Genomic DNA, 12,753 nt, shown 5'->3' with positions numbered 1-12,753 from the left:
CCTAAACCACTACTGTTTTGGGAGATTAATTTCATACTCTATTGAATGACACTATTTTATAGTAATGTACATTAAATTGTTATTTATAGTTTTCAGTATAATTTAATGCAAACGGTTATCATCCGTATTTAAATTTACATTTTATTCTGAAATTAGTCTGTATTAGTCACATTTCTAAAAATGGTATTGGTATCAATGGCATCATTGACTTTGCTTACAAAGTTGTTTGTATAAGATAACAGTAGTATTGTCTTTATCAGCTTTATGCAATATAGACTTGTTCTCAGTCAAATAATCTCAAAAAACTGTGTCATTTTTGTATCATTACAATTATTTATTTCTTTGGAATCATTTACTTAAAATACTTAACTGAAAAAACCTATTTTACTATGTTATATTCAACTAGTATTATAGGCCTTTATTGACATTACTCACCTGTTCCCCATTATACATTTCAAGTTTTGCTTATAATTACTGAATAAAAATTCAAAGACAAAATGTGTAATATTATCTTAGGACTTCAGCTCATTAAGAGTTCCGTAAACTTCTTCCTGGACCTTTTCTTAACCTATTTCTTTAATCTTAGAAATATATTACATATTATGTATTTCAGATATAAGTCTACTTGAAGATGGCAGTAACAGGCCTAATCTGTTCAAAAAGTTATTTCACTCCTAATGCCAAGTTTTTTCTAGCAGTTTTAGTATGTTTTGCACTAAAATCAAATGTTATTTTCTTTAAGACTGTATAGCACCGAAGGAAATAGATGTGTTTATTTCAGTTTTGAGTTGTGTTAGCAAACTTTACTATATTTCTTTAATATAATAGTTATGTTTCTTAGACTACCAATAATTTTATATTTCACATTTGTATGGCAAATGCTTGTACGGATGGTAAATCTAAAATAATAAGATATAACTAAGGCCACTGATGTCATTTAGTACTGTGCAAACACAAATAAACAAACTTATAGCTTATGCTCTGAGTTCACACTTCACACCCCCTAGTGTTACTAATACTTCAAACGACTAAATTCTACATTGTTTGGTATTATTACAGTATCAAAACTAGGATTAGTTACATCTAATAAAAATAATAATTAAATAAAAAACGCAGTATTATTGACAGTTACGACAAAGAACGCAGGAGAATACACCAAGAATGAAGTCAGGGCTTGAAATATTATAGAGCATACAGAGACTTACACAGTGACACAACTCAATATTTTTGTTCTTGGTTAGCTTGCCTTTTCATTTAGGTATCCATACCTATTTTTAAGTAACAAATAATACATATTTTATGAGTTTAAAAACTTACATTTTCCTGAAAACCTGATTGCAACCAGCCTTTATTACCACGAAGATCAAACACAAGGTTTATTGATTTAAATCAGAAATTTGAATACATGAACTTACAATGACACAATACTTACAAATTAATGAAATGAAATGAAAAATGTCTTTATTAGAGGCGAAGTTAGGACTATAAAATCCCCTCTACCACTTAACCTCGTAAAAACTTAAACTAACAGAATAATATATGAGAAATGTGAATTGTACATGTATTGTATACATGAATTGAATATTGAATATTGTATTGTGTACTGAATTATGAATTGTATTGTATATGAGAATTGTTAGTGAATCTGATGGTCTAATTCCATCAAAAACATAGATATAGCTGAGTTAATATAGAAAAAAAAACAACTTTATTAGCTTAAATATTAAAATTTACAATTATTTTAATCAAGTGAAGGTGCACTGTGTTGATAAAACTACTTACTCACTTTCTGTCTAAATTAAAAGTCATCATTTGAAACCTGCAATGCATTAATTAATTTAGTTGCCTACACTTCCTTATAAACATAAATGTCGTATTAATTAGTACTGAAATAAAAAAACCTAACATTTGCATAACTTGTTTGTTAAGCAAAGTTACTGAATAATGTTTTGTACTTGGTCTCAAAATAGTGTTCAATGTCATTGCATTGTGAAGTTTACAACCATAAACATCCTGTCCTTATCAGAGCTAACCCAAACAAATGACATTAGTAACTCTCTGAGAATTAGTCACTTCAACACTTGTGACAAATGTAGTTCTGCATGCTAACATCTTGTTCAATTATCTTATAAACAGTTCTGTTATAAGATCTCTTCAAAATTCTACCTATAGTAAAACTTTATAACCATAAACAATGAATATAAGCCTCCAAATAATGGTTTAAGATATAGATTTAATGAAAAACTTCTAAATATAAACACTCCACTTTTATAAACATAAAAAAATGTAATTAAACTTTAACTAAACCTAAATATGAGTCAGCTATAAATTGTAAACTCAAACGCTTATAGAAATTATCTCCATATGTAGATGATTTTAGAGCAAACATAAATATATAATCTTTTTCATGGATGAAGCATACACAGTATTTTCATAACTTCTCCATCTTTAACACATGTCAGTAGTTTCAATAATTTGGATTTAATTTGCTTCAACACAAAAACAAAATAAATAAATATGACAAAAATTATTAGGGAATTTTTAACAGCCACAGTCTAAAGAATAAAGAGAAATATAATATTATTCAGAATTGATTATTATATTTTCCCAGAGAATGATTTTGCATAGTTGAATTGAGACTGTACTAGGTTTGGCTAATGTGTTATACTAGTAACAATCTTGTGCTCAACTCCACCTCAATGTCCCGGATTCGGTAGTATATTTGCATTACACTGTATAACATTGAATGTCTTCACTATGAACAAACCAATATTCTCTCAGGTCAAAATGTACACTGATGTTAATTTCAAAAAAATATTCCAGTTTGTTGCAAACAATGAAACAATTTAAACATCCCAATGTAAATTACCATTTTGGTATAAGAGACATCAACAAATTTCTCTAGAAGGAACATGATATGGCTTATTAACTATTCCCAAAGAAAGTGTCTAGGTCCAGTTAAATTCCCATCTTTAAAACTGTAATGCAAACTACTCCAATTGTTCAACCAACGATGATAGAATTAACGTTTATCATTATTTAAAGCTTCCCATTACTGATGGCATTAATAAAATAATAAACCATTTGCAAAACATTTCCGAGTGCAGCGCAGAAGATAGTCAGGGGAATGCCCGCCAAACAGAGAAGTGCTGCGTTGCCAAACTCTACAGCCATTGAACACACACAGAGCTAGACTTAACCTTCTTCATTTTTATCCTTGGAGTTTTAAAATATGAGAGCTGTTCTTAATCAGTGACTGTTAAAAAGTAAGAAAATGCCTGTTTAGTAAAAATAGAGCATTTTGTTCACAACAATTTGTCTATAATTATTGAATGCCCCTTGTACATTCAGATGCCCAATGCAGATCTGGATGTCTCGTGGACTATCATTTATATGATGCATCGTTGCCACTCAATTCATGACAGTCACATCTAATATTGTGATACCATGTGCAGAGCTGTGTGTCTCGTGTGTATTTGCCATTTACATACGAGTAATATAGAGTTGCCACTTGACTCATGATGATCACATCTAATATTGTGATGCCATGTGCAGAGCTGGGTTTCTCGTGTTAGGGACTGCCATTTATATGTTAAAAAGTTGCCACTTGACTCATGATGATCACATCTAATAACGTGATTCCATGTGCAGAGTTGGGTTTCTCGTGTTAGGGACTGCCATTTACATGGTAAAAAGTTGCCACTCGACTTATGATGGTCACATCAACATTGTGATGCTGACTGCAGGGTTGAAGGTGTCTCGTGTCAGGACAAAAAAATGTACTCTAATATATAGTTTAAAGTCCTCACAAAAGTTAAAGCAGATGTAGTTTTAAATTGTCCACTATCCACTTAAAGCATTGACCACATTGATAACACTTATATTAATTTGAAAACACTAAAAAATTATGCTGTATTATCAAAATTTAGGCCTAACTTGTAAATAACATAATTGGTCACTCAGGTGCTTGAGAAATGAATTTCTGTAACATGAGTTATCAGTATGACCTTCAATCACTTTCATAGTGAATATCATAAGTCCATCATCTACACCTTGAGTTACATTATGTCATAAACAGTTTATTATTTTATAAATACCTTACATAAATGTTGAAAATGTTAAATTACTATATTTATATAAAAATAGTTTAGCCGTAGCATTAATTTTCTGTTATATATTTCCATTTCTAGGATGTGTTTTATATGTATGTGTTTTATGTGTAGGATAGGTATATAATACAAATGTTATAACAAAATAAATAAACTAGGTGAAAAGAAAAAATTAGGATAAAATGTTTTATTATAAATAACAACGTTAATAGTAAACATTATATTTTGTGACATTAAATCAATAAGGAGGTATGATAAGGAACATTCTGACATTTCTGCTTCCAAGTCATCTCTTAAACTTATCATAGACTGAAGTTCCGGTCAATCACAATGAAAATTTCATTAAAATATTTTAAAAATTACTAAAATAGAACGATTACTGCTGTCAGAGATAGCTTACATGTCCCACAAGAACTTTTTATCACATTGCCAGTAAGGCATGAAATTTTCTAATGACAAAGCTATGTTTACTAGTATTTTAATATATTGTCCCCAATAGATTAGAGCAATGTCCCAGTTGTTAAATAGCTATCAGAATTTACAAAATAAAAGACAATAACTTCGCATTGTACATACTACTGGACAATAGAGGGAAAACGAAACATTTAGTTTTGTTCTAGTTGTTGCTGGGCTGGAGATTAAGCGGTCGAACTTGTCGCAGTTAAATACAAGCAAGAAAGTGCTGTACTGTATGAACTAGTCAGTCAAATGAAGCAAAAAATAACGGTCTTACCTCCGAATGTTTTACTGTGAACCGATTTGCATGAAATTTTGGAATTAGGCTTCATCTTACCCTTATCTCAAAAGTGAAATGATCTGAACTCCGCCTATTAATTTTAAGGGTTGTTAAACAACCCTTAAGGAAAAAATCGCCATGAGCCATTTAATCGCTAGAAAACATGTTTAATCTTAAGGTGGTGAAATTTAAAGGTGTTTCTAACACAATTACCTCATATTAAAATCATTTTCAACCCTTGAACAGCTTTACACCCTTGCAAACAACCCCTAAATTGAAAAAAAAAATCACACCAAAAAATACATGTGTATGAAATAAAAAGATGTAAGTATAGAGTTAGTAATATTTTATATTTTCTATAATAATTTATCAAATAAAAACCCCCTTTCCAACCCTTGAAAACTACCCCTTGATAAAAAAAATTGTAAAAATTTTTTTTTGATTAAAAAATGAAAAGATTGGAAATATTTATTCCACACGCTCGAAAATGAATTATCATATTCTTAAGCTTTTCATACCCTTAAATCTACCCCTAAATTTAAAACAGTAAAATATATATGACTACATATTATTTAAAAATAATTTAATTTAGAGTTAAAAAATTGCATTTATTGGATAAAGTATTTACAATTATACAAAATTCACTTCAAAAGTGTTATATATACATATGAAGAAAGTTCGGTATGTATTCAGGCCTACTTTTCCAAATATATGAGCCATATTATGAATATATATTCACATTACAATAGTTTTTGGGTCTCTATTATACTGCGTACTTTCACATTGCTCCAAATATTCATAGTACAGAAATTTTCAAGTTACTAAGTAGAAAAAAATATGATAAAGTTTTTTGACCATAACTCCTTCAATTTTCATGCTATCACAATTTATAAAAAACCATTGTAAAAGGTAATTAAGAGAGCTACAACATCCTTCATTGCAATATATATTAAAAAACTTTTCTCAAACGGTGAAGGGTTAAAGGGCTTAAGAGAGGCTGTGATTGCGCTGCCACGCGCTCTTTAAACAATCATATATCCGTTCAAATTTTTTGTTTACAGAAAAAACACAAAAACCAAATGTTTTTGTCAGAAAAATATTTAATCTTTCATCCCTACACTTTATATTAATTTCGTAATTTTTGAGATATTATGAAAAAGGGGGTTTTTTCAAAAATTTTGAAATTTTTTTTAACCCATGACTTTTTGAAAATATGTGTCCTAAGCATCGCCACACGAAAACAATCTATCAAAATCTTCATAATATAAGTTAATTCTAGGTGGAATAACGATTAAATTTTAATTTTTCGTGGAAATGGCACTTACTGAAACCCATTGATTTTAACAGAAAAAAAAATTAGATTTGCCCTCTTATTTGCAATACAGCTCACTTATTTTACGTGCAAAAGACTTTTAATAATAGTGCTTCATTTTAAAGCTTATTTCAAGCACTAATAATACTCTTGTTTAAATAGAATGCCTAAAATGCATCTCTCGCCGCTAGATGGCATTGACCACGATCGATTAAAATTTCAAGACAAATTAAAAAAATGCTTTGATTTTTATATATATAGCTAATATTGCACTTAGAATACATTGTAAAGAAACAAAATTGTTCATTGTTTTTTAACTGCTACAATTGTGTTCTTTATAAAAATTTTTTCGATAAAACGTATTACTTTTGGAGATATTTGCAAAAAACCGATGAAAAAAACGTGAAACAATTGCGAAGTTTTCAATTGCCAATAACTTGAAAAGCATTGGATTTTTCGAAAAACTAATAGATGATTTTTTGCTTAAAATTAGGCTTCTATCGATATCCGAGTTATTTTTGAAAAAAATATATACACGTCCCGAAGAAGGGTGGCAACCACCCCCAGGTGGTTGCGGAGTTCAAATCATTTTCACTTTTGAAAGTTATGGGTAAATAACCTAATTCCTAATGTTATGCAATTCGGTTCACAGTAAAAAAATTCGGACCAACAATGCTTTCAATGACTGCTTCTAAACTTGGACAGGAGAGTTCATGGGTTCATCTTCATGTAAAAAAGAGCACAAAGGGTTAAGAGTAAAATCAACTTTTTTTGCAAGTAAGCAACATTTCTCTTCCTCAGAAAAGATGAGAAGTCCTTCCTAATAAATTGATAACGGAACGTGATTGATACGTTTGATAATAATAACAAAGGCTGTGTCTGAAGTGTTTCAAGAGTTTCTAAATAATATCGGGAAAATTATTTTTAAAGACAATTTACCAGAAAAAAATTTGGTATACGCAAAATTTTATAGAGCGACAGCCCTGAACTGTGGTCTAGGGACAGAGCCGAGATCATCACTTTAGCCTAAGCTTGCATAGGCAAAGATAGAAATTCTTCGGTTGATCATTTTTGTTACAGCAGTTGATTGTCCACAGTCGCTGTTTCTGAATTTAAAGTTAAAATGTAAAGAAAACCTACTTGGCAAATTCATCAAAACATCCATAGCCTATAAATTAAATAGCCTAATAGGCAAGGTCTTCACAGAATAAATATTTTTTAAAACCCTATATGTTCTATTGTTGATATGTTTGGACAGAGTCGCTATTCTTCACTTCTGACTACCAAATGCCTTGGTTGCAGTATGATAAGTGGCAACGACAGTTGAATAATTTGATATTTCTGATTATCTAAACTACTAACAATAACAAACCAAATACATTAAAGGTATTTCATATACGATATAAATAGATCAGCCTTATGTTTTACTATATCTAAAAGTAATCATATAATATGAGTTAAGAACTATTTATATTAAATGTAACAAAGTAGAAATACAACTTGCTTCTTATTATTTAGAAAGATAAGCATGTTCGACAGCTTTGTGAATAAAATAACCTAAGTTCAGCACCATTTTTGTTGTGGCCATTATTCAAATACCATGCAAATGATTTTACATTGTTCACATCAATTTTACACAATATTGTTATAATACATTAAAAACAGTTTGTTTTAATCAATTGAGTAACTATGTTAAGAATGGGTTAGTATTCAATAGTTTAAGTAATTTTAATCGATAATTTGGTTCAATGGTTCAGTTATCGCTGTGGCCTTTCGTGGTATACTGCAGCCACATGCTTAGATACTAAACGAAACAATTCAGTATTAACCCTTTGACTAGTAATCCTGCAACGGATTCGGGTGTGCCCTAAGTGCTACTTGCAGTAATCCCGATAGCCATGCGGGAAGTGCTATGATGCCAAACAGTCTTTATAATAATGTTTCATGATGAATATCTCTCGCTTGAATACAAATGTAATATAGCAGAATAAATAAGAAACAGTTTCAAGTAGTTTTCGTCGTTCCCACTAGATCGCAGTTGTTCTTTTATTCATTTCTTTCAGACCAAATCGATGGTATTCAGGTCATATGGCAGTATTCAATCAGTTTTTGCAAGTAATAAGTTGATTCTATTTCTGTTTGTGTAGTGAATACAGGTTGTAACCTCACTTTTACGTTACCAGTTGCCCTGATTGTGAACGTTTTCTTGTGTTTACCGTGAGTAAATAAATGTGACTGTTTGTGTAATTATTGATTGCGTAAAATGGTGTGAGAAAGACTTACAGATGAATTTCTGGCTAAGAAGCTCCCCTAAGACTTACTGCTTGGCATTTTCCCGCCACCATCCTTGCTACAGATAAGAAGGACAAGCCGAAGAGAGCATGCCACAAGCAGCGGGCACCGGGACACGATTGTGCGGGGATTGCGACGTTCCACTTTGTTTGTTTCGCAACTGTTTTCGTTGCCTTTCATCCATCAAAGGTTTCTGTGGAGGAGACTTGTGTATTGGTTACTAAACTCTTGTTCCTAAACCTGTACCATTAGGTTTGTTTAATGGAGTGAGAATGCTGAATATTTTATTTCATTTCTCATATTTTGGTAAATATAATAACTTTTGTGCATACATTACTGGGGCAATTATGAGTTAAAGGGCCCGACCCTGGCTAAATCACGAATTTAATGTTATCAATGTATCTCTGTTCATCCTTCTGAACAAAAATTATATATGGTTTTTTAGTTTTAGGGGGTGCAAAATGACGAAGAAGAACATGGTTTTAGGGGGTATATTCATAAATAGGTTTTAATGTTTTTAATGTTCTGTTTGTGTGCACTATGTTGAATATCTGTTTACTTTAAATACTATCTGGCGGCCGGAATTGATAGCGTATCCGTCCATCTGAGCACTCCGCGACAGAATGTCAGTGCTTCACAAGATATTTGTGTACCTGTTAGTTTGGGTTTGAGTGAGGTGTGTGACAATTCATGGATTCAATCATCCAATAGTTCGGACAAATTGTCTTAGTGAATTGTGTGTGTCAGAGTGTTTTGTGGGGCATGTTAAGAGTTTATGTTTTGGCACCGAAACCGGGATTTATTTCCTTTTTTAATAGAAACATGGAATTTTTTAATAATGAGTGTATATTGTTCTGTATAGAGCGGTTCGTGTATTGTTTTTTAAACCGGGGATGGACTGATGTTTTTGCCCGATTGCTGGCCCGGGGGGGGGACAGGGGGACGTGGTCCCCCTGCGCCTCCAACCTTAAAGGTTAAAACCGGCGGGCCTCTTGAAACTAGACGAAAAAAAACTACGATTTTGTATTATAATTCATTTTTAAAACTTATACAAACGTTCGTTAATATTTCCTATTGGCTCGAGATACTGGAGTCTTAAAAGATGTATTAATTTATGTTATTTAATAAACTAACAGAAAACTATGGTCGGACCGCCCTTCGTTAATTCTAGTTAATCGCAAACACAATATTTTCCATGTGAGGAGGCTTTGGACATCTCTGCCGCGCATTACACACACACACACCTGCTGCCAAGGCGCGTTTGCAGGGCGCCGGGCCGCGCGACGGACTGGCGGTGGACTAACTGATGTCTGGTCTCGCTAAATCAAAGAACGAGATTCACGAGGCAGATCAATGGGACTAGATGATATAATTCTAGAATAGCATTTGTTTTGGATGCACACGGAGAGAGGAACATATTGATTAACATTGACTCTAAGAGTGAGTTATTGGAATAAAACTGTGTGAATCGAGCTCTGAAATGAGAAGCACTTCTTGATCGTCTAGATTCGAGTACTGTATTGAGTCAAGTTTATGCTGTATGATTATGATTGTTCCCATTATTGTGAGGATTTTTTTATATATTTCAAAGTGAGGGAATTAGTTATGTCTTTATATTTACTTAATTAACTTCAGTAATTAGGGTACTTGGGTCTAGGGTAATTTTAACTGTTACATGTTTATGGAATAAGGGAATCGTTTGAAAACAATGATGCAGTTCTGTATTTGGTTTAAGTCGAGGTTTTTATGATTTTTTTTGACATTTCAACTGTTTTACTGTTTTTACATCCTGTAATAATTAATTGATTTTAAGGTTAATTGTTTTATCGTTTGGAAACGTTATTTACATAACTGGAGAATATGTTTGAAAATTTTACCTGGTTTTCTTATTTACTTAGGTGGTTTTTTTTTTTTATCTCAGCAGAGGTGTCAACAGTTTTTACTTTCTGTATATTGATTAATATAAGAACATTTTTACAAATGACCGTTAAAATGTTTGTTTAAAATGATAACTCATGTTAAGCCTTGCCGAATTGCTGACTGAGCGGGGGGTCTACACCATTTGCGCGAGTGGCAGGTGGGCAGATTTCTATTAACGCGCAGTACGTGTTGGGGGAGGGGTACAACTTAATTACAACTAGTTAAAAGTGGTTTGCAACTAACTACCATTTATTTTAATTTTCCTTGATTTCGAGGTATATACGTTCAAAATTTATTGATTTTCCGATTATTATTTTTTAAATCATGATAATTCAAATAAATAAGCACTGTTCGTTCATTACTCAATTTATAAGTGTCAAATACGGTAAAAAAAAACGCAGATACTCAGGATCCAGATTTAAGTGGGTTTATTAAATTTTTCTTGAATATTTGATTTGGTGTGCATTATTTTTACAATGAAACAGGTCTTTTGCTAAAGTGTACAATTTTGTTCTTCGTTTACTGCTTTAAAAAAAATGTGCTTCATTGTTAGCTTAAAAACCACGGTTTTGTTTAGGTGTTTATTTTTTAAAAATTATTCCCCGGGGGGAACCCCCGAAACCCCGCCGACCCGTCCATGGGGGGTATTCCATACCCCCACCCCCCGGTGCTCCCAGTTGGTTGGTGACCATCACCACCCCTGGTCCACGTATTTCTTTCGTTGCACATCCAAACGCGCGGCAGCACTGCCGCAGCCCCGCGTTGATGGCCAGGAGGCACTCGTCTCAAACCCGACTCAACAACTAATTAATTTGTAGCTCAAAATTAGAAAAACACTGTTCTTTGGGCAACAAGTCTGTTCATTTCAGTATTATTTTTCATTTACGTTTGCCGAAGATGGCACCGCATCCCAATGACTTTATCACGAGGTTGAATCACGGTCACAAAAGGTCACGTGATGCCCGACGTGGATGTATAACATGGAATTATTGCTCCGTGTGTGAACATTTGTTCCATTTTTTGCTGCAGTATAATAGTAGGCCACCACCACAATAGAATCATAGTATATCCTTAAAAACAGTAAAAAGTAACTAAACGTTAAACTGTTTTGTTTGTTACCTACATTTTATAGATACACAACGTAGATAGCTTTTTATATAATGTAATTCATGTCAACATTTTTGTTTCTACAGTTTAGATAATCATAAATAATATGATTGATTCTATTGTGGTGGTGGCCTCTTATTATACTGTAGCCCCATTTGTTATGTTCTACAACTTCGTTATTTCTCATTTCCACCCCGTCAAACCTTATATTGTTTTGTTCTGAAGGAGGATTCCAATAAGTTAATAACACGAAACTTGTATTTTGCCATTCCGGCCATTACTTTCACAATTACCAATTTCTGTATAGATACAAAAAAACTCCAAAAACATTTGAGTGTTTTTCATAACACGCCTACTGTATAGTAAACCCAAATCACCTAAAAAAATACAATTTAAAAAACTCACTTTTTTAGAGCACTCTTACTGAGGAAAAACCCACCAGTAAAAGGATTAACTATGTTAGCCTCTATAAAAATTACTTTTATGATAGTTACATTGTGTACGATTTGCTTTTTAACAAAAATACTTTTTCTATGTATTCTTGGCAGCATATTAACTCATGCACATAAAGTCTGTAGAATAAGCCCGAAGATGGAAAGTAGGTGTAGACCTCATACAAATAAAATAATTATTATATTTAAATTATGAGAGCTGCTGCAATTTACACCTTACAAGCTAAAAATTATTACTAGGTAAATAATTTACTTCTCTGTCTTAATACATAAGTAACATATAATAAAATAGGCTTAATTGTAATCTGTTCATTTCAGGAAGCTAAGACAATTGTTGGGATAGTGTATGTAAATCTATAACATCTAACACTGAAAAGTAAATGAATCCATCTACAAATGTACTTAACTCCTCCAAATCCAATAATAATATCTGTTTTAATTACCTCAGCCGATTTCTAAAATCATCTCCAGTATATCAACAAGCCGCAATCAAAACCTCCTATCACGTTATTTGTTCCTAAAAATTAATAATAACAAGTATTATTGGGTTCTGGAAGAAGACGCAATCGTATCACATCATATGTCATTTTGGCAGACAGACACAGACACAGACTAGTTGTCGAAAAATAAGAAATACAGCTGATATTCCGATATTCAACGATAAACACACGACGATCCAAAGAAATAAACAGCCATGGAGGAAAACGTGTTTCAAAATGGTCAGTGCAATGTACTATATAGAATTTAATAGTTGACGTCTCCTTATTAGCGAAGAAACTCGTAATTTATTTCTTTCTAATTAGTACGCTTCATGGGTGAACAATG

General features: G+C 32.2%; 1 protein-coding gene across 6 annotated transcripts in view; it reads right to left on the bottom strand.

Moving 5' to 3' along the window:
- Positions 1-12,547, bottom strand: part of LOC124360241 (rab GTPase-activating protein 1-like) — an 84,030-nt gene extending 71,483 nt beyond the window's left edge. For 5 of the 6 annotated variants that reach the window (XM_046813682.1, XM_046813677.1, XM_046813678.1 and 2 more), the window contains exon 1: positions 12,372-12,546. The gene's annotated coding sequence lies outside the window, so the exon portion shown is untranslated. Of the gene's footprint in view, positions 1-12,371 lie in introns of all 6 variants that reach the window. The other variant, XM_046813680.1, reaches the window with a different exon arrangement.
- Positions 12,548-12,753: the final 206 nt, after the last annotated feature.

The sequence above is a fragment of the Homalodisca vitripennis genome, chromosome 4 (assembly GCF_021130785.1).
Source record: "Homalodisca vitripennis isolate AUS2020 chromosome 4, UT_GWSS_2.1, whole genome shotgun sequence".
In the NCBI taxonomy this organism is placed as follows: Eukaryota; Metazoa; Arthropoda; class Insecta; order Hemiptera; family Cicadellidae; genus Homalodisca; species Homalodisca vitripennis.
The sequence above is the reverse complement of the archived record's forward strand: the minus strand, read 5'-3'. Positions and strand labels throughout refer to the sequence as shown.